The sequence below is a fragment of the Euprymna scolopes genome, chromosome 36 (assembly GCF_053919585.1).
Source record: "Euprymna scolopes isolate OS-2025 chromosome 36, ASM5391958v1, whole genome shotgun sequence".
Classification (NCBI taxonomy): Eukaryota; Metazoa; Mollusca; class Cephalopoda; order Sepiida; family Sepiolidae; genus Euprymna; species Euprymna scolopes.
The window spans coordinates 51,784,838-51,811,028 of record NC_136517.1 but is presented as its reverse complement, the minus strand read 5'-3'; the positions used below and the strand labels follow the sequence as shown (position 1 = coordinate 51,811,028).

At 34.4% G+C, this 26,191-nt stretch overlaps 1 protein-coding gene across 4 annotated transcripts in view; it reads right to left on the bottom strand.

The window, feature by feature from the left end:
- LOC145260475 (major egg antigen-like) overlaps nucleotides 1–21,200 on the bottom strand; it is a 165,899-nt gene extending 144,699 nt beyond the window's left edge. For 2 of the 4 annotated variants that reach the window (XM_080118573.1, XM_080118572.1), the window contains exon 1: nucleotides 20,416–21,200. The gene's annotated coding sequence lies outside the window, so the exon portion shown is untranslated. The remainder of the gene's footprint in view (nucleotides 1–20,415) is intronic. The other 2 variants (XM_080118577.1, XM_080118574.1) reach the window with 1 other exon arrangement.
- Nucleotides 21,201–26,191: the final 4,991 nt, after the last annotated feature.

Sequence of the window (26,191 nt, the reverse complement as noted above, 5' to 3'; positions counted from 1 at the left end):
CGCCACTTGGACGTAAGGGGCTACTATTTGGAGCCATGTCTAGGAAAGATTAACAAGATATTTGTTTATGTTACATTTAAACTTCGCATATCAGTAAAGCCAGGGAAGCAGGCAGCAGGAAGGGAATTCCAAAGTCTAGTTCTTCGATGGAAGAAACCATTAGAATAGAAACGTTTTGATTTGTTGCATTTCGAGGTGATCACTAGGGCTAGGACAACAGCATATTCTTTTCCTTGTTGTTGATTTGTTTTTCGTATATATCCATTGATATCTCATATGCTTTTATGTTGAGTGATGTGGTTCTCGGTTGATTAACTGTGGCTAACTGTGTCGGATATATACTCGAAAGTCAAAACAATAAAAAAAAATATGCTGTTGTCATAGCCCTAGTGATCGCGTGCATCACTAAACAAATGTAAAAACTCGAAAGAGACGCTTTGAAAAGCAAGTTGGAATCTGTTAACTCATTCAAATGACCAATACAACTTAATTAGACTTGCTTTTGTTTAGTTAGAATTTAATTATATAATTTCATTGTATTTTCCTTTTACAAAACGCGCGTCACGCGTAAAATTATTAGACTGTTAAACAATTACAAATTAAAGGCCACTCTATTCTAACATAGCAATATCTATTTATATCTCGTATAATTTCTTTTCACGTGAATATTATATATGCACATGCAAGCGTTTTGCCCTATAACGATTCATCAGTGTGGCTAGAGAATCCCTTCAGCAATACTCTCTGAGAAGCTTGGTATTGGTGGGGGTACAAGTTAAACAAAAACATACATACTTACATACAAACTCCGGAATAAGGCAAATAAATGTGTATGTAAATTCATATAGTAAAATATAAGTAAACAAATACATAGAATAAAAATGGGTAGGTTGATGTATATGGATGCCTTACACGCTTAGCCTCTCAAGTGGTTTGACCATGTACAGTGTGCCATCCCCTGCATCAACGCAATAACAAGCATGGAAAGATGAAATACGAAGGTGCATGGAAAACCAAATAAAACCCGACTTGATTGCATATGACGTGACGAGACTACTTGCAATATAACTGGTATTAACCAGTTCCAATAAATTTTCTGATTCTGATACAACTACTGAGTCTGTTCTAAATTCCCGATTCTGATACTGTTGTGTCTGTATCAATAACAACACGAACGCAGAAAGTAAAGGTAAAACAAATATATTAAGACGAAAAGATAATACATATTTACAAAGGTGCAGTTGTACTGCAGTTGGAAGATTGTCCGGCAGAGGGCGTGTTAAAGTCTTTCATGGAGCAACCGGCACATGCGTCTTGCCTATCCGGCGTTCGAACACAGCTCCCCGGTCTTGCTGACTTGATACCTTTATCTATATCTTGTTCACCCACGTATGCTAATTAGTGGGCGTCTCCACAACAGATACAAATACCGATTTCGATTCTTTTAAGATCTCTATGTATTTACTTATGCAGTTGTTTTTTTATATTATTTATTTTATTTCCGGATTATCATAAAACTTATAATTTGTGTATAGAATTTTGTCAAATATATTAAAAAAACACTTGTTCTAGTTGATCTATAGATTTTAATTTTACCCGAAGTTTAAAAAAATGGTATAAGAAATATTAATATAGAGTTCAGGTCAATTCTGTCTGACCCCTGACAACTTTCACAGAGCCTTAAAATTTATTATATATTAATATTATGCTTAGGATAAGGTACTTTGTATTGAACTTATTAGATTCATAAAATCGATATTTCTTTATAATTTTTGAGGCAATTGATTGATTGTCTAAACAGAAAATCTTATTGTTATAGACTGTTCTGTCATCACCTTGTCGCAAGGGCACACTCACATATCTATATATAAAGTTAGTTATCTGTATGCATTTGTATGCTTGTATGCACGCGATTCGTCTTTAATTAATCAATCATTATGAATTATGGAACAGAGTTGTTAAGCGTGAAGAGTCCAAATGTGTGCTGTATTTAGTTTTATAAAACAGGCGTAAAAAGAGAATGGGAATTCCTAATAAAAATTAAAATACCTCTAATTTTTATGAAATCTTTACACAAAGTATTAGACATCAATTAATAAATGCTCTCCAAATTTCTGTTTCTTTAGAGCAATTAAATTTTTTTTCTGTGTGTGGGGGGGCATAATATAGGCAGAACTTTCCATTTGAAAATTCAAATATTTAAGATCTGTACTGAATGTCATCCATAGTCATCAGGCACCAATAAAGCAAGATTCCCTGAATTTCAATTTCTTCTTAACCTTCCTTTAGCTTAAGACCTCTTAAATTTAAAACATTTTCTAGAATCCAAATCATGTAATTGATTCTGAGTAATATTGGAATAAGGATTATACACATATGGTTTAATAGGATTATATCTTGATTTAAATCTTGGTAAGGGACATCAAAGTGATGTAAAACATTTCTGCCAAGGAAAAGTAAATTTATCCGCCCTGAGAACAACATTCTTCTAGTCAAAGGTAAATAGGAATACTTTAGATAAGGGAAATCACAGGCTTTTACTTTGCACAGATGAAAACATAAGAACAATATCTTAAGAATGGTTAAGTAATCTATTTCCTATTGAGGTTGGATGCCAAAGTTTCATCGCTAACTCAGCCTCCGCATTCTTAATTAGTCTTGGACTTTTTTCATCATACTACTGTCCTCATCTTTACAGTATAAGTCAGGGATCTTCAAACTATGGCCCGTGGGGCAAATACGGCCCACTAAAGTCTTTAATCTATCCTGCAGAGCTCTTATGAAAAACATAAAAATATTCATGAAAAATTTTAAAAAAGAAAATGTGTGAAAATGGAGGTTTTTCTTTTTGTTCATAAAAAATGATTAAAAGAGTTTAAAAGTTTTCGAGAACCAGTTTCATCAAAAGGTTTTCAAGAACCAGTTTCATCAAAAAGTTTTCAAGAACCAGTTTCATCAAAAAGATTTTGAGAACCAGTTTCATCAAAAAGTTTTTGAGAACCAGTTTCATTAAAAAGATTTCGAGAACCATTTTCATCAAAATGTTTTTGAGAACCAGTTTCATCAAAAAGATTTCTAGAACCAGTTTCATCAAAAAGTTTTCAAGAACCAGTTTCATCAAAACGTTTTCAAGAACCAGTTTCATCAAAAAGTTTTTGAGAACCAGTTTAATCAAAAGTTTTCAAGAATCAGTTTCATCAAAAGTTTTCAAGAATCAGTTTCATCAAAAAGTTTTCAAGAACCAGTTTCATCAAAAAGTTTTCAAGAACCAGTTTCATCAAAAAGTTTTTGAGAACCAGTTTCATCAAAAAGTTTTCAAGAATCAGTTTCATCAAAAAGTTTTCAAGAACCAGTTTCATCAAAAAGTTTTCAAGAACCAGTTTCATCAAAAAGTTTTCAAGAACCAGTTTCATCAAAATGTTTTCAAGAATCAGTTTCATCAAAATATTTTCAAGAACCAGTTTCATCAAAAAGTTTTCAAGAACCAGTTTCATCAAAAAGTTTTTGAGAACCAGTTTCATCAAAAAGTTTTCAAGAACCAGTTTCATCAAAATATTTTCAAGAACCAGTTTCATCAAAAAGTTTTCAAGAACCAGTTTCATCAAAAAGTTTTTGAGAACCAGTTTCATCAAAAAGTTTTCAAGATGGTTTACGTCGACTTGTGCAACTGCCATTACTCAAAAGCAGCATGCATACCGTAGGTTTAACCGACATAAGTCCAGTTCAAACAGACTGAAGTATATAGAAGCTAGAAATAACGTTAAGAAAGAAATAGCGACAGCTAAGAGAGAATTTACGGAAACCACTAAAAAGCGCATCGAAGCACAAAAACTAGGAACTCGAGACTTCTGGAAAATCTACAACAGTGTAGTAAATAATGGGCAATCAACAATTCCCCCACTAACCAACAATCACGAGGTTGTCTCCTCAGCAACCGACAAGGCTAACATGCTTGCCAGTCGGTTTGCCTCAAACTCCACACTGGACCCTTCCAACCACCCCCTACCTGACTTTCCTATGCGGACAGACGCCACACTAGACGATCTGAAAACCACCCCTGCTCAGGTGCATGCTATCATAAAAAACCTTGACACCTCAAAAGCATGTGGACCCGATCTTATCCCAGCTGTGCTATTAAAAAAGTGCTCAGCCGAAGTAGCTCCAGTTCTCTCCAAACTCTACAACAAATGTCTTAATGAAGCTTGCTTTCCGGGCTGTTGGAAAACTGCTTCTGTTGTACCAGTATTCAAGAATTCTGGCGAAAGGACAGACCCATCAAATTATCGCCCCATTAGCCTCCTCCCACTTTTTGCCAAAATATTTGAGACCATAATTAACCATGCTCTAGTCCATCATCTTACAGATGCTAAACTACTGACTGACAAACAATATGGATTTAGACAAGCCCGTTCCACAGCAGACATCCTCACCGTGATCTCTGAACGTATATACCAATCACTGGACAAAGCGGGGGAAGGCAGAGCGGTAGCTCTAGATATATCTAAGGCTTTTGACAGGGTATGGCATGAGGGTCTCCTCAGTAAAATCAGATCATACGGTATCACTGGTAGAATACTTAACATAATTAAATCCTTCTTAGATAAGAGAAAAATCCAGGTAGTCCTCGACGGTCGCACATCTAAACAATATGATATAAATGCGGGAGTGCCCCAGGGTTCTATCCTTGGACCTCTATTGTTCCTGATATTCATAAATGACCTCCCCGACAACATTGCCTCTGAGATGGGTATATATGCTGATGACACTACACTCTATGGCAGACACGACAGGAAGACGAATGAACACATTTCTAAAGAAATGGCAGAAACACTAGAGGAAGACCTCCAATCTGTAGTGGAATGGGGACAAAAGTGGTTGGTCGCGTTCAATGCTGCCAAGACTAAACTAGTTTCATTCAATAATTACAAGAAACCCTCTCTACCACCAATAGCAATGGCCAACGACTCTTTATCTGAGAGTCCATCTTTCAAACTCCTTGGCCTAACGTTCACAGGAAACATGAGTTGGAACAATTACATTGAAGGCATTGCCAGGGCCGCTGCAAGAAAGGTAGGCTCTCTCTACCGTGCTAGAAAACTACTAACACCCGAAAGTATTCTGTACCTCTATAAGGCCACCATTCGCCCATGTATGGAGTATTGCTGCCACATCTGGGCTGGTGCATCTGCTACTAGTCTCTCGCTCCTTGACAAGGTTCAAAAGAGAGTCGCAAATCTGATAGGCCCTGAACTGGCATCTAAGCTTCAGCCTCTGTCCCATCGACGAAATGTTGCATCCCTCTGCCTGTTCTACAAGTATTTTAGTGGTGAATGCTCTGATGAACTGCAATCACTTGTGCCCCCACGACGCGAGCACCCTCGACAAACCCGACAGGCTACTAGATCCCACCCCCACACTGTAGAGGTCCCTAGATGTAAAAGATCTTTTTACTCCAATAGTTTCTTCCCCAGAACCGCAAGACTCTGGAATTCCATTCCAGGTCCTTGCTTCCCCAACAGTACTGACGCGCAGAAGTTCAAGTGTAACGTGAACCGACACCTTGCTGCCCAAATCCCTACATAGTACCCCAGTAGTTGTTGCCCCTGATAGTAGCCCCCTACACCAAAGTGGCAATTTGCCTTGTTTGGGGTGAAAATGTAATAAAAAAAAAAAAAAAAAAAAAAAAAGAACCAGTTTCATCAAAAAGTTTTCAAGAACCAGTTTCATCAAAAAGTTTTCAAGAACCAGTTTTATCAAAAAGTTTTCAAGAACCAGTTTCATCAAAAAGTTTTCAAGAACCAGTTTCATCAAAAAGTTTTCAAGAACCAGTTTCATCAAAATATTTTCAAGAACCAGTTTCATCAAAAAGTTTTTGAGAACCAGTTTCATCAAAAAGTTTTCAAGAATCAGTTTCATCAAAAAGTTTTCAAGAATCAGTTTCATTAAAAGGTTTTCAAGAATCAGTTTCATCAAAAAGTTTTCAAGAACCAGTTTCATCAAAATGTTTTCAAGAACCAGTTTCATCAAAAAGTTTTCAAGAACCAGTTTCATCAAAAAGGTTTCAAGAATCAGTTTCATCAAAATATTTTCAAGAACCAGTTTCATCAAAACGTTTTTGAGAACCAGTTTCATCAAAAAGTTTTTGAGAACCAGTTTCATCAAAAAGTTTTCAAGAATCAGTTTCATCAAAAAGTTTTCAAGAATCAGTTTCATAAAAAAGTTTTCAAGAATCAGTTTCATCAAAAAGTTTTCAAGAACCAGTTTCATCAAAAAGTTTTCAAGAACCAGTTTCATCAAAAAGTTTTCAAGAATCAGTTTCATCAAAAAGGTTTCAAGAATCAGTTTCATCAAAAAGTTTTCAAGCACCAGTTTCATCAAAAAGTTTTCGAGAACCAGTTTCATCAAAAATTTTTCAAGAACCAGTTTCATCAAAAAGTTTTCGAGAACCAGTTTCATCAAAAAGTTTTCAAGAACCAGTTTCATCAAAAAGTTTTCAAGAACCAGTTTCATCAAAAATTTTCAAGAACCAGTTTCATCAAAAAGTTTTTGAGAACCAGTTTCATCAAAAAGTTTTCAAGAACCAGTTTCATCAAAAAGCTTTCAAGAACCAGTTTCATCAAAAAGTTTTCAAGAACCAGTTTCATCAAAAAGTTTTCAAGAACCAGTTTCATCAAAAAGTTTTCAAGAACCAGTGTAATCAAAAAGTTTTCAAGAACCAGTGTAATCAAAATATTTTCAAGAACCAGTTTCATCAAAAAGTTTTAAAGAACCAGTTTCATCAAAAGGTTTTTGAGAACCAGTTTCATCAAAAAGTTTTTGAGAACCACTTTCATCAAAAAGTTTTTGAGAACCAGTTTCATCAAAAAGTTTTTGAGAACCAGTTTCATCAAAAAGTTATTGAGAACCAGTTTCATCAAAAAGTTTTTAGAACCAGTTTCATCAAAAAGTTTTTGAGAACCACTTTCATCAAAAAGTTTTTGAGAACCAGTTTCATCAAAAAGTTTTTAAGAACCAGTTTCATCCAAAAGTTTTTGAGAACCAGTTTCATCAAAAAGTTTTTGAGAACCACTTTCATCAAAAAGTTTTCAAGAACCACTTTCATCAAAAAGTTTTTGAGAACCAGTTTCATCAAAAAGTTTTTGAGAACCAGTTTCATCAAAAAGTTTTTGAGAACCAGTTTCATCCAAAAGTAAAACTAATGAACAACACGTCCAAGTATTTCTTTTTATTTTGGCCAGCAGTCAGTAATATAGCCCCTGTCCCAAAATTTCGAGACCTCTGGTATAAACTAACAGGCTTCCTGGCATTGCCCGGTCGTAAAATACATATAAATATTACATTTTAATTCATTCAGAAACTGAAATGTGTGCATGCGAGTATTATATTTTTTCTAAACAGTTCATTTCTTGTAAGTGAAAAAAAAATACTCCAGTTGAGATCGAAACCAAAGCCTAAAGACAGTGATCCAAGTACGATAACAATTATGTCAGCTTGATAAAATCTTTAAAAAGTGCTTTCAACTATTTATTCTTAGCATAAGAAATCTGTCATGTGAGCCATTCACGCATGCGCATTCGTGAAAGAGTTGACAAACAGATAAAAATCCGATAGTTCCCTCCCCCACATGCCAATTTTTCATTTTTGAACTTTAGCATCTCTTTTTCCGGATGAAAACTGATTAAAAGGGTTTCAACATGTCTGCATAAACTATGCATCAATTTTCCTGTCTGTTTATCAAAAATTCGTTAAGTATATAGGTTGAGAAGTGTTCTTACACACACATTCTCATTTTTATAGATATACTAGCATTACAGCCCGGCGTTGCCCAGTTGTTTGGAGGTGTATGTTGAGCAAAAACAAAAGAAAAAAAGAAGCGGTAAATTTTTTTAACTTTGACCCCTATTATGATCTCTTAATATTTATTGTTTTGGGCTCAAATCAAGTTATTAAGTTAGATCCATGTCTAAGGAACCTATATCTAAAATTTCAAGTGTTTAGACCCAAAATTTTCGGAGGAGTTTGGTAGACATTTCAAAGGTCAAATCGTTAAACTTTGACCCATTAACAACCAAATTTCTAGTCGAAAACAGATCACAAAAATTTTCCCAAAACTCAGTACCCTGTATATCATATTTCGAGTCTGTAGACTGAAAATTGACAGAGTTATTGCATAGGGAAATGTACACAGACAGACACACAGACACTTTCACTTTTATATATATATATATATATATATACTAGCATGGGTGGCGGCATTGCCCGAGTGTTTGGCAGTGTATGCTGAGCAAAAAAAAAAACAAAAACCCAAAAGGTCAATTTTTTAAAACTTTGACCCCTATTATGACCTCTTAACATTTATTGTTTTCGGCTCAAATCAAGTTATTAAGTTAGATCCATGTCCAAGGAACCTATACCTCAAATTTCAAGTGTTTTGACCCAAAATTGTCGGAGGAGTTTGGTAGAGTTCTCAAAAGTCAAATCGTTGAACTTTGACCCCTTAACAGCCAAATTTCTGGACGAAAATCGATCACATCGATTTTCCCAAATCTCAGTATCCTGTATATCAAATTTCGAGTCTGTAGACTGAGTTATTGTGTAGGGAAATGTACACAGACAGACACACAGACAGACACACAGACACGTTAACTTTTATATATATATATATATAGATAGATAGATAGATAGATAGATATAGATAGATAATCCAAATGCTAAAAATTGCCAATCCTCATTGCCAAAATTCCTCAAAATTTGTTAATCTTTATGTCAAACTCGGTCACTTATACGGAATTTCAAATTGAACACTTTATTTGATTCGTGGGGATGGATTGTTTTCGTTCCGTCAGTCACGACTGAGTAGAAGTCTCAAATAAGTAATTTTTATTTTATTTTTAGTTAATATTGCCTTCTAGTAAGAATACTAGGTTCAACAGATAAAAAGTGTGTCTAAGTTGAACAATTAATCGGATTCGGGAATTGGAAAAATCAGAATTGTCTGCAGCATTTTAGCCTAATTTTTGATTTCTAAAAACCATTATTTTAATTTCTGTTCTTGTTTTAAACTTAATTTTCCACCGTTGATACTAATGATAAAATGATAAATATTTACTGCTTTCGAACTACATGTAAAACTAAAATCTATAGATCATAATAATGTATGGCGGTAAAAATGGCACTGAAAAATATGGCACTGGAAAAAATGGCACAAGTAAAAAAAATATAGACGAAAATCTCACAATGAGTTTATGAAAATCTTGGATTTAATACACAGAAGGAAATCATTTTAAAGTTTGTCAACTGTAAAAATAAATTATATCTAAATTTAAAAGTAGATAATGACTCTCCGCTAAATTTCCACCACGCCAAGAAAAACTAAATTCTACTAGTTTAGGTAACTTAAGAAACTCCTTAGCTTAATGTTTACAGAGAACATGAATTGGAATAGATACACCGAGAGCATTGCCAAGGCTGCTGCAAAGAAGGTGGGCTCTCTCTACTGTGCTAGAAAGTTACTTATGCCTGAAAGTATCCTGTACATCTATAAGGCCACCATTCGCCCATGTATGGAGTACTGTTGTCACATTTGGGCTGCTGCATCTGCTACTTGTCTCTCACTCATAGAAAAGGTTCAAAAGAGAGTCGCCAACCTGATAGGTCCTGAACTGTCATCTAAGCTTCAACCTCTGTTCTATCGACGAAATGTTGCATCCCTCTGCCTGTTCTACAAGTATTTTTTTTTTTTTTTTTTTACACATGTTCACCCTTTACAAAGCATATCGCCACTTGGACGCAACAGGCTTCTATTAGAGGCCATGTCTAGGAAAGATTAACTAGATATTTGTTTATGTTACATTTAAACTTCTGCATATCAGTACAGCCAGGGAAGCAGGCAGCAGGAAGGGAATTCCAAGCTGTTCGAGGGAAGAAACTATTAGAATAGAAAGATTTCTGGCATTTAGGGACAACAACAGTGAAGGGGTGAGATCTTATTGCTAAGCAAGTTTGTCGGGGATATGTATGTCGAGGGGGGTACAAGTGAAACGAGTTCATCAGAACACATTCCATTAAAATATTTGTAAAACAGACAGAGTGATGCAACATTGCAGTGATGAGACAGGGGCTGGAGCTTAATTGATAAAGTGGGTCCGATTAGATTGACAACTCTTTTTTGGACTTTATCTAAGAGGGAGAGACTAGTGATAGATGCATCAGCCCAGATATGGCAACAATACTCCATGCATGGGCGAATGGTGGCCTTGTAACGGTAAAGAATACTCACAGGCGTGAGTAGTCTTCTAGCTCGGTAGAGAGAACCCACCTTCTTTGCAGCAGCATTTGCAATGTCCTCTATATATTTGTTCCAGTTCATATTGCCCGCAAATATTAGGCCGATGAGTTTGAAGGTAGAATTCTCAGGTAGGGGTCTATTTGTCATGAATATAGGGGGTTGAAGAGGCGTCTTGTAATTGTTAAAGGAGAGCAGCTTAGTTTTACTAGCATTAAATGTTACCATCCATTTGCAGCCCCATTCCACTATAGTCTGGAGGTCATTTTCTAAGGATTCTGCCATTGTCTTAGATTTATGTATATCTGTTCTTCCCTCATGCATATTGCAGAGCATTGTATCATCAGCAAATATACCCATCTCGGACACAATATTATCAGGGAGGTCGTTTATGAATATCAGGAATAATAATGGTCCAAAGATCGACCCCCTGAGTTGTTGGATGTTGGATGCTCTGACGAACTATAAGCCCGCTTATCCTCTCGACGTAAATACCCCCCAACAAACCTGACCAGTAGCAAAATTCCATCCCTACACAGTAGAGATCCCTAGATGTAAGAAAGCCTTCTACTCTAATAGTTTCTTCCTCAAAATTGCTAGATTTTGAAATTTCCTTCTGGATTCTGGATTTCCCAACTATATCGACATGCATAAGTGCAAGTATAATGTGAACAGACATCTTGCTGCTCAACTTCCTACACAGTATTCCTGCAACTTATGTCCCTGATAGTAGCCCCCCCCCCCTACATCAAAGTGGCACTGTGCTTTGTTTGGGACGGAAATGTAATAAAAAGAAATTGTATCAGAATCTGGAATTTGGAACAGAATTAGTAATTGCATTGGAATCAGGAAAGATATTGTAATCGTCCCATCATTAATACATATTTTCAAAATTTATTTGTGTCTAACATGAATAACAAGATGGATGCACATACGTTGATGCAAACCAAAAAGTAAAGTTGTCTTGGCCAATTGGGTGAACGATTTCATGTGGATCGATATGTATGAGGAGCATTCAATAAGTTTCCAGATTTCTCTTCTACAGGTATTTAATATTGTTGTAGACGTTCAAAATTTCCGTATGTTAATGCAATTCATCTTATGAGATGACTGACCAATTCTTATGATTGCAGGTTTAAATGAACAGCTACAGCAGGAATTGGAATACACCCTACTAAAGCATGATTATCACAGCTGGTGAATTTCAGAAATGCAATCTGGATGTGAGGACACTTTAGAAGGACGATATTCAATAAAATTCTGTTTTAAACTTGATAAAAATGCCACAGTAACGTATGGAATGCTTCAGACTGCTTTTGGACCATCTTGCATGAATTGAGCATCAGTTTTTGAGTGGCATAAGAGATTCAAGGAAGGCAGGGTGTCTACGAAGGATGATGAGAGGTGTGGGAGGAGTAAGAAAGTCAGAACACCAGAGTTGATTGGTCAAATAAACGATTTCATGGATAAGGATCATCGTCTGCCTATAGAAACGATAAGTGCTCAGTTTGATGTCAGTGTGGAAACTGTACACACATTTATGAGGAACTGAAGATGTGAAAGATTTGCCCAAAGTTAGTGCCAAGCATTCTAAGAGAAGATCAGAAAGAAAAATGTCATGACAGCAGGGTCGAGATCCCGCAGTTCTTGATGCTCGGTCCTGGATATGACCTTAAACTATATCAGATGGTGAGGCCCCAGCTTGCGGGCTTTGGGGAGTGTGGAACCACCCTTTAATTGCCATTGCTCCCAGGTCCACTCTGACCCGGACTGGTAGTACCTGTTAGGGTCCCAACTATGGGTTAGATAGAAACCGACTTAAAAAAAATAAAACAAATATACTCTATTAAAAAATTGTTCTTCAAAATCACTGGATTCGGCATTAAATAACCTGAAAAGGGTTGATATACCGTAAAACAAAAGCAAGCAAGCAACCAACCTTGTTTTGATGCTCTGGTGACCTTAGATCAAGAGACAGAGTTCCTAGTGGAAGCATACTGGCTTTCCCAGACCTAAGAATGCCAGACAGATCAAATCCACCTATATACTTATGATGACCCCCCCCTTTTTTTTTTGACAGCACGGGCATGATTTACATGCAATGGGTTGCCATTGGACAGACAGTCAACAAGGAATCTTATGTTGAGGTTTTAAGGGAGTTCAGGAAGAGATTCCGTTCGAAGAGGACAGCACTCTTCAAATCGGGTCAGTGGCATTTCCATCAGAACACTGCACCAGTCATGTTAAAATAGAGAACATTTGAAATGAATATTGAATAAAGTTTCAATTGCAAAATCCTTTGTTTTATAAAAATCTTACATTCAAATTTCATTGAAAAAATGCATTTTTTTTTTACGATGGATGAAAAGGTTATTTTTTAATGGAAATCACTTCAGACAAAACATAAAGTCACTTTATGAATGGGACTAAAAACAATTCAAAGTCAAAAGCTTGCCAACGATAATTTAGATTGATGCATTCTGACCCAGAAAAACAGTAAGCCCCCCCCTTTCAGAAAATTACAAGGCAAGTATATATTGTATTTCTTTTCTATTTGTTTATTTACAAACTAAGGTGTTGGAAAAAAGATCCCATATATATATATATATATATATATATATATATATATAATCGAGATAAGACACTGATAGAATTCAGATGAAAGATCCTGATAAATATTACTTGAAGTAATGCTTTCAAGGAGATCCTAGCCAAAAAGGAAAAACTCAATATTTAAGAATAGAGCAATATATAAATTTCGTGGTTCAATTTTAAATTCTGAAAAAAAAACAACATATAGAGACATATATTCGATTTAAGAATTTATTGCTTGACAAAGGAATATATAGCTGAACATTTTACTAACTGCATTTCATTTCCTCTAATAATATGAGCCATTGTTGAAAATCCATGTATTAAGGAAATTAAAACAATCCCTTCTATATATTCCTTTGTCAAGCAATAAATTCTGAAATCGAATATATGTCTCTATATGTTGTTTTTTCAGAATTTAAAATTGAACCACAAAACTTATATATATATATATATATATATAGGATGATAAAAATTATGGAAATAATCTATCTATTTATCTACTATTATGTAAAAAGAACTTTGCATGCGTATGTCTGAGTTTGTTCCCTACGGACTCCTAAACGGCTGTGCCGATTTTTAAAATCACACACAAATGTACTTGTGCAGTGGCAGTGTTCTTATATAGGTTTGTATCGGGATGTATTCAATAAGTCTCAATACTCGAAAAAACCCAATGAAAGGAGGAACAGGTGATTTTGACTAAAGTTAACGCCTTATACAGCCTAACAACACAAGTGCATTTGAGAAGTTTCATTACCAAACAAGTAGAAAGGCCCGCCATATAAAATCAGCAGTAAGTTATTTGATATGACTGAGACGCGTTCGATATGAATATTTCTGGTGAGACCACCATTGAACCATGATAACAAAATCCTCCCTCCTCTCCATGTTCAGAATATTCGGATGTTAAACTGCAGAAGCGCCACATTATCTTAACAAAATTAGTTCTAGTTTTATAAGAGTTTGTTTCAATTCATGGCCAAACAATATCGAAATAGATTAACTTGTTACGGTTATGCTTGGTTATTAAATTATTAATTGAATTAAAGTGTCATAAAACTAATTTGGTCAATATAATGTTGTTGCAGTGGCAGCCATCTTAAAGCTTCAAAATTCAAAATAACCGAAAATCTTGTTACATACAACACCTAGTCTTCGCATCTATTATTGACCTGCTTCAACGTCCCTTAATTTTGGTGATCTTTCGATAGTAGAATCTATACATCTATAAAAGTGAAATTGCCTGTGTGTCTGTGTGTGTACATTTCTCTACCAAACTACTCTGTCAATTTTCCGTCTACAGACTCGAGGTTTGACGTAAGGGGTATTGAGATTTGGGGAAATCTGTCCAATAGGTTTTCGGCCAGAAATTTGGCTGTCATGGGGTTAAAGTTCAACGATTTGACCCTTGAAAACTCTACCAAACTCCTCTGCCAATTTTGGGTCTAAACACTTGAAATTTTAGATGTAGGTTACTTGGACATGGATCAAACTTTTTAATTTGATTTGAGCCTAAAACAATAAATGTTAAGGGGTCAACATTGGGGTCAAAGTAAAAAAAAAAAAAATAGAATGTATTCATACATAGGGCAAGCTTTTTAATCGGTTTTTGACCGAAAATTTGGTTGCCAAGGGATCAAAGTTAAAAATATTTGACCTTTGCAGTCTCTAGCAAACTATTCAGCTAATTTTGTGTCTAAACATATGAATTTTTACATAAAGCATATTCAAACATGCAGCAAGCTTTTTAATCAGTTTCTGAGGGAAAATTTGGATGCCACGAGGTCAAAGTTGAAAGAGGTGATCATTGCAGACCCCGCCAAACTCCTCTGCCAATTTTGGGTCTAAACACTTGAAATTTTAGATGTAGGTTACCTAGGAATGAGTTAATTAATTTAATTTAATATACGTTTATACATATGCACATAAAGTTATGAACAGTACATAGGGCCTGAGCAAAGCCGGGCTGAACTGCTAGTGTATATATATATATATATATATATATATATATTTTTATCTCACACTGATATAGAGTGGAATGAGTCTCACTAAACCACCATAATAATTTTGTTGTTCTATGGGAATTTTATAGTCTGACGAGGCTTTTACCTCGGCACAAAAATCAACAAAGTTTAAACCATTCTTATGATGCCCTTTTCCCTGTTGATTCCGATATGATGTTGGCCTTGTGTAGTTCTAGAAGGTTTGCCCTCACAGGCTTTGCCCTCCATCTTTGAGAAGGAGTTAGTTTATAGCTACTCGTTTGAGGCACCCTCACCGGGGAATGTCGACAGGGGCTGCCTAGGTGTTTTTTGAGAGAGCGCTGAATTTCCAATTTAATTTAAATTAGGTATTTCTGTTTCATCAGCTATAAAGAAAGTGTCAACTTGACAATGAGGTGCTTGACTGAGCTCCAGTCTCTGGTTCCTTCCACCGTAACACATTTGCAGCAAAACTCAATTTCTATCATGTTCAGTTTTATGTGATTGGTTAGTTATAATTATATTTAAAAAAATATTTGATTTCAATTTATATGCGGCTTATAGTAAATGAGAAATATAGTTTCATGTGTTATTAGCAAAGTTACACATAGACAAGAAACACAGACACATAGGCACCGACACACGAATTCTTGTCTGGTAAGTTTTATTGGTACTGGTACAACTATTGAATCGAACAAAAAACGAACTGTTTTTTTTTTTTTTTTTAACTCTAACCTAACTCTAAGTTAACCCTAATCTTCGTCAAATTTTATCCAGTTCAAAGTCTTTATTAATACCTTGTTATTGATACAAAGAGTGATATTTAAATTTGTTGCAGGCCCAGCGGCCGTTTCTCTAGAGCTCTGGCTTTTCAAATCCTAATAAATCTTAAGGTGACATTTATTGGGTGTGTTTCTACCGGTATTTTATTTAATTTTTAATTTTTGACTGATTATCGAGCCTCCCCACATGTCCGTCTCATTTCGGCTATTTTAATTTTGTTCTAAGTTAAGACTCAACACTACTGATGTTCTAAACTAATTAAACACTTTTAAGTAAGTTCACACACACACACACACACACACACACACACACACACACACACACACACACACAAAAAAAAAAAAAACATATCCAGGAAGCTAGAAGAGTAATTTATCTTTCTTTTGATAACATTTTTTTTTTTTTTACTTTCTTTCCACCTCAACACTCACCTTTAAAATGACGACTTTTATAGATTTTCGGGTATGCTGAAGACGAATATCACATTCAAATTTGGACCGGGCAAGTAGTTTTCTGAATATTAAGAGCTTTATTACCCAATGTAATCCATTATGTTTTTATCGGAGGCCATGTTTTTTCCCAGCTGACAAAATACATGCGTGTTACAAAACATACCTTCCTTACCATGTTAAGAATGGTGAACGCCACTGAGATTTATAAAATAATACATTGGAAAAAAATGTCTTGATATTCAGAAAACTATTTGTCTAAGCCAAATTTGAATGTGATATTCGTTTTCAGCAGATTAGAAAACCGCTAAAAGTCGCCATTTTAATGTTTAGGCGGGAAAAAAGTACCAAAAAAATACCTACTTGTTTGTTATACATTTAGTTTTTGGCCACTTTTCCGTTTTATTGCTTATACAGTAGAACCTCGGAACACGGTAGTCCTTGGATAGTTTTTTTTCAGGTTACAATGTGAGATACGATGTTTATCCGGCCTCTGGTTACGGTATTTACCCCGCCTTACAGTGTTATTTATAATATTATTTGATTATATACATGTATATTATATACTGTACTGTATTTTGTTACTAATTTTTAATGCCGTATCCCGGTGTTTTACTGGACTGAAAAACGCCATATTATTGGTAATAGTACAACTATTGAATTGGGGGAAAACGTACCGGTTTTTATAACCATCAGTTAACCCTACTGTCGTCGTTTTTTTAAATTTTTATTTTTATTTTATTTTGATCTGGTTTGTAGATTATACTCGTACCATTTTATTAACACAGAAATTAAAGATTAATATTTGAATGTTTTATTTATTTATTTTTGCTTTGTAAGCCAGAATGCCCTTTCTCTAGGGCTCTGGCTTTTCAAGTCTCAATAAATCGTACGGTGACATTAATTGGGTGGATTTCCACCAGTAATTTATTCAATTTCCAATTTTTGACGGATTATCAAGACTCACATTTCCCCGCCTTTGTGCCATATCTTCCCTTCGTGGGAGGGAGATAAACATCCAGAGATTAAAAAGTAATAGGTTCTTGTCCAGAATTTACCCTATACTAAAAGGCACAATTTTTTTTCTTTAATCCGTATGGTGTACGTACCGTGACGGAACGAAAATGTCATGTTACAAAAATCACGTAAATTGATCAAGTAGTTTTAGTTTTATCTAAGAAAATCAAATTTTACGAGTAAGCAAGAAGGAACTGTTTCACGTCATTTGAAAAAAAAAACAAACAGAAAAAAGTACAAAGGGAAATAGCTCAACAATAATTCAAACTTTCGAGATCGGTCTTGTAATGCCTACGATTTCTAATTTCTAGTTCTTTGAATCGTTTAAAAATAATTTTCTTTATAAAAATAAATCTACTTAATCAATTTACGTTAATTTTGAAATATGGTCTTTTCGTTCCGCCAACGGGCATCATAATGCTTTTTGGTGCTTGTATAGATTGGTGATATTTTAAACCACCGCATATCTAGTAGTGTCAGAAATTTTGTGAAAACTATTGAATAATTCCACCTGCTATCTTTCGAAGCTTATAACTCCTCGAAAAATGTAATTCAAACCCTAATTTTTTTCAATTAAAGGAGTAAGGAACAAGGTTTCATTAAAAAAAAAACAAAAAACAAAAACAAAACAAACAAACAAAAAAATAACGTGTTTTTTTTTTTTTGAAAAAGGTTTTAAACTTCGGACTTTACAGGCAAATTTCTAAAAAACACTACTTTTTTTTGTTTTAAATTTGAATATATTATTTATTGATTTTTTATCTTCAATTTGTGATATATAAAACTTTGGCACATAAATTAATTATTTACTTTTTAATAGACACTTGAAAATGGGGGGGGGGCGTGAATTAAAAAAAAAAACGTTTGTCTAAAATATTATATTCGGTTTATTGGAAAGAGCATAAAATTCCACATTGCCCCTGAAAATATCGTAAAAATAAAATCAATAGAAAAATCTTGATAGATTTTTAAAGTTTAAAAATTGAAAAATACTGAACTCGTAAAATTCAATTAATTTCATTACTATTTTTAAAAAAACATTTCTATTACTTTTATACAACTTTAATAGTTTATTTTGGAAGTATAATCCATAAAGAAAATAAATAACCCACCTTTAAAAGAGAAATTACAAATTTTTTATATTTTATTTGCAGTTTCGTGTTAGGGGTGTCAAAAATTCCTACAAAAATTCTGATACACCTACCGCATATCAGGTGAAAACAGTATTACATACTTACGTGTCATGTCGAAATTCGTATGAATTCCAAAAGTACGAAAACATTAACGATTAGATGTGTGATATGTATTTTTAACAAAAACTTATTCACAATTTCGCCCCGTTTAAAAATAAGAACCCTTAATTTACGGCAAAGTTTATCTCCCTTTTTTGTTTAACTGAATTGGTCTCACAACTCTTACACATTAAAACATACGATTTTACTTGTAATTATTTTTCGTAATTGTTGAAATCTATATTACTTTCGACATGACACGTAAATACGTAATAATGTTTTCACCTGAAATGCGTTTGTTTAAAATATAATTAATCCACAAATGCACCATTCTATTGATACAATGATCAAGGAGTAATATTTGCATTTGTTTTTGCTGCGTTCTCTAGGCGCTGGCTTTTCAAATTCCATTTTCTCGACCTTGTGTCACATTTTCTCGCCAGGACAGGGAGATACAGTGTATCTCAGATACACACCCAGAGATAAAAAAATAATCGTATTTGTTTTTGTTCTTTGTAGAGTTTTCGTCATTTTTAGATATATTACTATTTTCGACATAGCAATTAAGTACGTAATATTGTTTTTGCTTAAAACGACATATTTGAAAAAAAAAATCGATCTGTCAACTGTACTTTAACAAGCATCTCATAAAAGAAATAAATAAAACTACTTGATCAATTTACCTGATTTTTGGAATATGACATTTTGTTCCATCACGAATCATACCTCATCAATTATGTCATACGTATTTTTATTTTTTTATTTTTTCAATTTTAGTTTTTTAATATTGGGTGAATTTTGGACAAGAACCGTTATTTGTTTACTTTCACATTTCTTGGTTGTTAGTTATATTGCTTTTTTTTTTTCATTAAACCACCTCGTTTTCTTTGTGTGTGTGTGTGTGTGTGTGTGTGTGTGTGTGTGTGTGTGTTGGGCGGAACATAAAAATAAACATTGTTTTCTTTCAAAGCAAAACAGTATAATATGAGATTTGGGGTACGAGGATTGAAATTTCACGACTAAAATCTTTATGATCTACGTACCCGTCACGGAATAAACTTGTCATATTTCAAAAATCACGTAAATTAATCAATTAATTGCTTAAACTAAGAAAATCATTTTTTGTTCGCTTGTTAGCGATTAATAGTAATTCGTAGCCATTATAAGGTTGATTTTGATCTATATTTCTGTCTCGGTAGTTCGAACTGAGTTGTCTCTCTTTATTTATTTAATATAGCGGAGCAAGAAGACGCATCATTCTCGCTTCCTGGTAAAATTTGATTTTCTTAGTAAAAAAAAAAAAAAAAACTACTTAATCAATTAATGTGATTTTTGGAATATGATATTTTCGTTTCGTAACTGATACATCATTAAAATTTTTCTCTATTTTTTTTTAAATTAGGTTTTAGTAGAACAACTGCTATTGTGTTTTTAGTTAAAAAAAAGTCCATGGCCTTCGGGACAAGATCAAAGTGTAGTATCTGTCCTTCAGGTGCTGCTGCACTTCTATTTCTTGTTCTGTTTCGGTGGAGGAGAAATCCTTCACGACTGAGACAATTTTTATTTTTGTACCTTTTCTCCACGTTAAAAAACGACCCTGGTGTCTAACTCTGTCCCGTGGGGAGGCATAGTTAATAGGTACAATATAATAAAAATTTGCGTTCGAATTAAGTCCTCTGTGCATGAACTCTTTACAACATCTAAAAAAATTAGTTTTACACAATTTTCCGTAAAAATTACTTTTTACTCGGCGAATTTTCATAACTTTTTGGATATATTACTGTTTTCGATACGATAATTAAGTACGTAATATTGCTTTTTTCTTAAAACGATACAGTTAAAAAATCGATCCGTCGACTCTATCTTAACAAACACCTTTTAGGATGTACGTACTCGTGATGACACAAAATGTCATATTCCAAAAATCACGTAAAGTAGGTTTTTTTTTTTTTTGTAATAAACCAAGAAAATCAGATTTAATGAGGAAGTGAGAAGGAATTGTTCCGCGGACAACCACCAAGTAATATTTGCATAAAAAACAAATAAACAAAAATAAATGTAGGAAGACTTACTGTAATTGCTGTTAAATGTGGTTTCCTCTTGTTGCCTGTAAATATAGAATAAGTTTTGTTGTTGTTAAGAAGAGAAGATGTTGGTTCCAGGAATGTTGTTGTTGTAAGTAATTCCGGTCAGGACACACACCGGAGTAAAATGGTACTTCAAGAGAAACCACTTCACGATAAATAACACCAGAGCCAAGCAGATTCCTTCTTTTGTTGTTCCAGCGTGCGGGGCGAATGCTGTCCCACCCACGGCAGAAGATTCTGGTGGATGAAGAGGCAGAAGGAGAAAAAGATGAAGAAAAAGCGGCACCGGTCGCCAAAGTTACCGACTGGAATAGTAGTGATAGGCGTTTATGTTACAGCAGTTATTGCCTGTTGCTTGATGGTACATGCGCGAGGGTAGTGGGGTGTGCAACCTATGAGGATAATTATACCACTTTATCTATCCGTAGCAGAAGTTATAGCGGTAGCATGTTCTTGGAAATTGCCGAAACAACGCCGTGATTATATAGAGATGGGAGCAATAACTACAAGCCAAGGAAATAGTAGCTTTCGTAGGGTGAACGAGTGAACGAGTGAACGACGTCAATTAGGTTTGGGTAAAAACTAATACGGGTATTTTTTTTACTGTAACAAAACAATAAAACGTGTGATAAAATAACAACAAAAAACAAAAACAAAAAGCAAAACAAAACAAAAACAAATAAAAAAAAAATGTTACCAAAGACAAGATAAGTTACTATTCTAGTTACCTGGATAAGTTTATTTGTGTTTAACTTATTTTAAAACGTTTGTTATTGTTTTTGTTGTTGTTGTTGTTGTTGTTCAAAATAAATCCGGTACCTACTCTGTTAAGTTAGAACAAACAAAAAAGTTTGTCTCCATGCGAGGACCCTGGGTCCCTGGATTATCGCTAAAAATTCGAGAAGAAAAATACTGGTAAAAAAATAAATTTTCGCAAGATTTAGTAGATGTGTTTACTAGTACATTGTTTAATTTTCGAATTTTGAACGATTATCACATGTTGTCGTGCAGGGATTATGGGTAGTCACTTTTTGTTCAAAGTTAACGGAGATAATGTTAGGTTTGTTTGGAAGTAACAAGTAAAAAAGCACATTAAAATAAACAAATTTATCTAGGTATGTAGAAGAGTAAATTATCTTGCATTTGGTAATATTTTTGTTGCATATATATATATATATATATATATATTATATATATATATATGTGTGTGTGTATGTGTGTGTGAAACTAATAGAATAGAAAAAGGATGATATATATGTAACTAATAGAATAGGATATATATATATATATACATATCCTATTCTATTAGTTACATATATATCATCCTTTATATATATATATATATATATATATATATATATATATAAAATATGTATGTATGTATCTATGTATGTGTGTGTATGTGTGTATGTGTGTATGTATGTGTGTATGTACGTGTGTGTAAATAATAGAACAAAAGAGTCAGCATGTATGCAAAAAAAGAAAGGTGCTTGTTGAGAGAGAGAGAGAGAGAGAGAAAGAGAGAGAAAGAGAGAGAGAGAGAGAGAGGCAACATATCAATTTTTTAACATGTCATTTTAATAACTGATATGAAAGGATTGATTATATGTGTAACTAATAGAACAAAAGAAGAGTATATATATATATATATATATATATATATATATATATATATATATTTCATGATGTTTTTAGAGATACAAAATTTAAATATTGCAATTAGGAAAGGAAGACTTTTATGATTCATGATTAAAAGTAAATTTGTATATATACAAATATATATATATATATATCTTCTCTCCAAAAAGGTGGGAATGAAGGGGAAGCAGGAGAGGAAAGAAAAAAAAAAAAATGGGGAGCCAGCTGACCGGTTTCGACCCTCGCTTCTCAAAGCTGTATCGAGGGAATTAATTTTAAAATAAAGAATGAAAGCGATTAAAATAGCGTTTTATTAAATTTACAGGGAATAAAAAAAAAAAAAAAAAAAAAAGTGGGAAAACGATTAAAATAAAACGACGTTATGGACGAATACCCTAGAGATTAATCACGTTCAACCCCAGGAGGCATTCCCTTTGCTTGCAAAGAGAAGGTTTCCTGAGTCGAACGTGAATGGTCTCCAAGATCTTAAGATGGTATAATGAATGAGCACGACTAATAATGGTAAAAGAGTCCGTGCTAAAGTTTGCTGCACAAGACGGGTTTTTAAGCAAATGATCAGTAATTGAAGACCCGTATGTGTTAGTAACGACATCAGTTGCCCGGTAGGTTCCATTCCTAATTTTACTGGGTACATGTTGTTGAATTCTTCCATCTAATGTTAATGTCGTTCGACCCAAGTAGTTGGCACCGCAACCACATTTAAAATTGTAAATAACATTACTTTTATGGTGGGGGGGGGGTAAAACGTCTTTTCGAGAAGATGGAAATAAAGTTCTCGTAGAGAAAACAACACGCACATTGGCAGCAAAATAACATCCATGAACTGCTGAACTTATTTGTTTGGCAAATTTCTCACTTACTCTACCTAACCAAGGCAGACGAAGATAAATTGGACATTTGGCTACTATATTCTCTTTCATTCGAGAGAATTCGGCCAATTTCTTTTGAATAGTTGACCTAATCACATCAAGGGGGTACCCATTTTTGGATAGAGTATCCGTAATTCTTTTCAATTCCTCATCTAATTTTGATTTGGAACAAATCATAAGGGCACGACGTCTGCCTTGGTTAGGTAGAGTAAGTGAGAAATTTGCCAAACAAATAAGTTCAGCAGTTCATGGATGTTATTTTGCTGCCAATGTGCGTGTTGTTTTCTCTACGAGAACTTTATTTCCATCTTCTCGAAAAGACGTTTTACCCCCCCCCCACCATAAAAGTAATGTTATTTACAATTTTAAATGTGGTTGCGGTGCCAACTACTTGGGTCGAACGACATTAACATTAGATGGAAGAATTCAACAACATGTACCCAGTAAAATTAGGAATGGAACCTACCGGGCAACTGATGTCGTTACTAACACATACGGGTCTTCAATTACTGATCATTTGCTTAAAAACCCGTCTTGTGCAGCAAACTTTAGCACGAACTCTTTTACCATTATTAGTCGTGCTCATTCATTATACCATCTTAAGATCTTGGAGACCATTCACGTTCGACTCAGAAAACCTTCTCTTTGCAAGCAAAGGGAATGCCTCCTGGGGTTGAACGTGATTAATCTCTGGGGTATTCGTCCATAACGTCGTTTTATTTTAATCGTTTTCCCACTTTTTTTTTTTTTTTTTTTTTTATTCCCTGTAAATTTAATAAAACGCTATTTTAATCGCTTTCATTCTTTATTTTAAAATTAATTCCCTCGATACAGCTTTGAGAAGCGAGGGTCGAAACCGGTCAGCTGGCTCCCCATTTTTTTTTTTCTTTCCTCTCCTGCTTCCCCTTCATTCCCACCTTTTTGGAGAGAAGATATATATATATATATTTGTATATATACAAATTTACTTTTAATCATGAATCATAAAAGTCTTCCTTTCCTAATTGCAATATATATATATAATATCTATAATATAAAGCTGAACGTCTGTGTGTGTGTCTGGTTATGAATAGGCTCCTATATGGTTGACTATTTTAAAAAACTGATTACATATAATGATAGAAGATTATCGAGACACATGAATGGGTATGTTTGATTCGGCATAATGATGATTCATTAAAATTATGGTGTTACGCGCCTGGTCAACAAGGTATGGAAATAAAAAAATTAAAAATTAAAAAGAAACGTTTACAAGTGTTTTTGATGTAGATGTACATAATAATACTTTGATAAGTATGTTTTAACTTAAATAGGGATGGTATAATAAAATTGTGGGGTCTGCGTTCGCGCCTGGCCTCCATAGAATAGAAATAGGCAGACACTTTAATAAAGACTTTTCATATCTATCTGCGCAAGTATACTTTGATGATTATGTTTCAGTTTGAAGAAATATGGTATAATAAAATTATATTGACTCTGAATGTTGTAGAACTCCCCTCCCCCCCCCAAAAAAAAACGGAAAATGAAGTAAAATTGCAGCTAGTAAAAGTAGACAGCACTTGTGCACTAGCGTGAATGTACAACATTTTTGGTATTCAGTTAGGACATTTGTAGAGTGTATAGCAGGGGCAGACAAATGCAATTTCAAAACCGAATCGAAAATCGAAAAGATTTGTTTTTCGGAAAAAAGCCAGAATTCTAATTTTTTTTTAAATTAATAAATATAAATATAACTTATAATAACACAAAATAGAGTTTTTTTAAACAGAACAGATCAATTTTTTGTGTGTGTTTCGCAAAAACTTCCGACAGACACGCCAGACGTGACGAAACCAGTACTGTTTTTAACCTCGATCTTTCGGACGGCAAATATCGAAAAAATTGGGAAAAAACATTAATTCCTTCACCCTCAACTGAGCAGTTATCTCCAAGGAGGGGTCGCTGTTTTTCGCCGACTTTTTCGCAAGTCATCGTTTTCTTTTCGATTGACTAGCGGTTCGAGTCTGCCTGCCTGCCTGCCTACTACCACTTTTTTAAACACCTCCCTCCGCCCAAACTGCCTAACTATTGCTCTGACCCCCTCCTGCTACTACCACTTTTTTCCGTGGTTACTTGCGCGCGGCAAACGCCGGCGACCCCCGCTAGTTTTTAACAACGCATGAAACAAACAACGTTATACCTACGCACAAGTGCCAATATACAAATCAATTGAACATTAAATTGAGAAATGATGAATGTTATTAGCCGCATTTTTGTTTAATTTTCGATTAGATTAATTATTTCGGTTACACCGGCTATAAAGCAAGTGTCACTTTGATAATGAACATATAACAGATGCTCGACTGAGCTCCAATCTCTGGTTCCTACTACTGTAACACATTCACAGCAAGAACTCGACTATAATCACCACTACAAAAAACTGTGCTTCTGTTTCTTTATGCCTACAACCAAACGAAGTTTCCATAAACAACTTTTCTTTTCAAGAACTTCCCATACATAGAACACAATGCCGGCGAACTGCTTTACTGTAGACTACAATATTGTCGCCTAATTAAGTCGTATTCTTAAGTAATCGATTATTGTCTTTTCCGTCCATCAATCCTCTCATATTATTATCCATCATTCAACTATCCTCGAGTGGTTTTTGACCTGGGTAAGTCGCGATTTATTAGTAGACGAGCGAGGGGTAACCGGCGTTGCCCGGGTGTTTGAAGGTGTGTGTGGAAACTCCGGGGGTGGGGGTGGGGGTGGTTGTTAAAAAAAAGTAAGTATGAGGATCGAACCCGAACCGTTGAAGCAAAGTTGTAAATTAAAGTGTGAGAGAGAGAAAAAAAAAAAAAAAAAAAAAAACGTGCGACGTTAACCATTGTCCCACCGCGAGATGCTAACGGAAAAACGTCTGAATTTATTTAATTACTTGGATTTGGCAGGTGCCCGTTTTAATGAGTTAATGAGGTCAAGTTTGACTGCGGGATTAGTATTTCATTTACTGCGGAACGCTTTTTTTTATTTTTATTTATTTATTTATTTTTTTTTTTTTTCCCAAGATGTTATAGGAAAAAGACTAACCCACATGCAGCGAGCGACAAATGTTGAATATTTATCTTCCCGAAATCGAGCAAATTAAATAGACAGGCGAGCTTCGTTGTTAACTGTGAGATATTACGATTTATATGTGATATAAAAAGTTTTAAGAAGTTGTGAACAGACAAACCGCTTCTCTGAAAAAAGCC